This window comes from Podarcis raffonei, chromosome 3 (genome assembly GCF_027172205.1).
Source record: "Podarcis raffonei isolate rPodRaf1 chromosome 3, rPodRaf1.pri, whole genome shotgun sequence".
NCBI classification, from domain to species: domain Eukaryota; kingdom Metazoa; phylum Chordata; class Lepidosauria; order Squamata; family Lacertidae; genus Podarcis; species Podarcis raffonei.
In genome coordinates, this window is record NC_070604.1 from 106,687,454 (window position 1) to 106,690,010 (window position 2,557).

The following is a 2,557-nucleotide window of genomic DNA, read 5'->3' on the forward strand; positions in this document are numbered from 1 at the left end:
TCTCGTCACCCCTTCCTACATGCTCGCGAGGAAGGCGCCGAAGGCAGCAGCAGGAGCCGGATCAAAAAGCGGCGGCCGAGCGGCCCCCGGGTCCCTCCTGCGACCCCCGGAGGGCCATGGTCACCCCTGCGGAGGAGGCGCTCTCACAAGCCCGAACTTTCACTGCCGCTGCCGCTTGCAGAGTGGCGCACGCCTATCTCTGGAGAAGGAGGAGGAGGAAACGCCTTCTGGGAAGACCGAGGCAGCCTCTCCCCCTCCGGCAGCGTCGGCAGCGGCTCCTCTTCCATCTTGGCTCCACCCCGCCGTGATCCGGGGCCGCGGAGCGCAGGGGTCAGGGAGCAAAAGGGGGCCGGGCTCCGGAAAAAAGCGCCTCGCCGCGTCTGCCTGCCTGTCCTTTCTGTTCCCAGAACACTTATCAAACTCTTTGGGTGCGATTAATTCGGAGCTGATTCGGTGTGTGGGTGCGCGATCGTGCGTTTTCGCTCCGGATCTCTGCGCTTGTTCGAGAGGAGCCGTTGCAGAGGCGCGCAGCATCTCCAAATATGTACCCTGCGGCAAGCTGGGTGCAGACAATGGGGTTCTGGGCCCTCCTCGCTGCACACGCATCTTCTCTCTCTTTCTCACACGCACGCCTAAAAACTAGCAAACCCATCATCGTGCTGCTACCACCAGTGGCCGGCTGGATAATCTCATCCAACTCCCACAAAATGTTATGGTTATTGTTAAATTTGCATATCACCCTCTATTCAAAGATCTCGGGGCGGTTCACAACAGGACTGGGATAGTGGCCTGGGAGACCTCCGTCAGTACAGTACGAGACTCAATCTTAGGGCCGTGGGTTCGAGCCCCCACATTGGGCAAAAGACTCCTGCGTTATGAGGGTTGGACCAGATGATCCTTGGGACCTCTTACAACACTGCAGTTATAAGATACAGTATAAGAAAAATAGAAAATGAAAATACAGAATGCATAACAAAAATAAACCCACAACACTTTAAAAAAGCAATAGAATCAACCAGATTCCTGGCTGAAGAGACACGTTTCTGCCTGAAGATATGTAATGAAGATGCCAGGCAAACCTTTCTGGGGAGAGCATTCCACAAATGGAGCCACCGCAGAAAAGGCCTGTTCTCATATTGCCATCCTCTAATGTATTCATAAGGGACGCGGGTGGCACTGTGGGTTAAGCCACAGAGCCTAGGACTTGCTGATCAGAAGGTCAGTGGTTCAAATCCCCGCGACGGGGTAAGCTCCCGTTGCTCGGTCCCTGCTCCTGCCAACCTAGCAGTTCAAAAGCATGTCAAAATGCAAGTAGATAAATAGGTACCGCTCTGGCGGGAAGGTAAATGACGTTTCCATGCGCTTCTCTGGTTCACCAGAAGGTTCTGCTGGCCACATGACCAGGAAGTTGTACGCCAGCTCCCTCAGCCAATAAAGCGAGATGAGCGCCACAACCCCAGAGTCAGCCGTGACTGGACCTAATGGACCTAAGATGAATTTGTGGAGGACAAGGCTGATAATGGCCCCTTGCCATTGTGATTGTGTTATAGTTGCGGTGTCAGAGGCATGGAAGGGAAGGGAAGAATTGGAGTGGAAGCGAGGGAATCTTGTTTGCACTGGGAAGAAAGTCTGCATTGAGGGATGTTCAGCACCCACCAATAGGATCTACATACAGGTCATAGGGTTTTAAGAAGTGGCTTTACACTGAGTCAGAATATTGGTCCATCTAGCTCAGTGATGTCTACACGGACTGGCAGCAGCTCTTTTGAGTTTCCCTGCAGGTGCCCAAGTGCTGTCTATGATAAGCAGCATGTCTGAAGGCACAGAGAGTTGTTGGGTCCACTGGGCAGTGGAAAGTGGCACTGTCTCTGAGGCTGAAGCATCAGAATTTTCACCATAAGGCCTTGCCATGTTCAACAATGTTGTCCCATCAGTCAGACTCCACAATACCGTGGTACCTTGGGTTAAGGACTTAATTTGTTCCAGAGGTCCGTTCTTAACCTGAAACTGTTCTTAACCTGAGGTACCACTTTATCTAATGGGGCCGCCTGCTGTTGCTGCGCTGCTGCCGTACAATTTCTGTTCTCATCCTGAAGCGAAGTTCTTAACCCAAGGTACTATTTCTGCGTTAGCGGAGTCTGTAACTTGAAGTGTCTGTAACCTGAAGCGTCTGTAACCCGAGGTACCACTGTACAGGCATGTAGTGTATGAGCAGCTTAACGCCAACAGATTTCATACCTTTCTCCCATGGATGGGGCAATTCCTTTGCCGTGACCATAACATGTGGCTCAGCGAGGTATATTCTGTGTGGCAGCGCCAACGTTTATCAGACCTCTCATGAAATGGCCTCAGAGATGTCTTGCTTGTACAAAATAGTAATGATTGTTGTAAGCTTGAACTTCAGATCTAGTGAAATTTGATGGACCTGTTCCCTATTGGAGGAGATGGGGAAGCCTGTCAATTTCAGTTTCTCTGTTTCTCATTTCTCCAGCTAAAATTGGGTTCAACGCATTTCCACATCAGTTTGCAATTTTGGGGGGAAGAAAAAAAGAAAAGC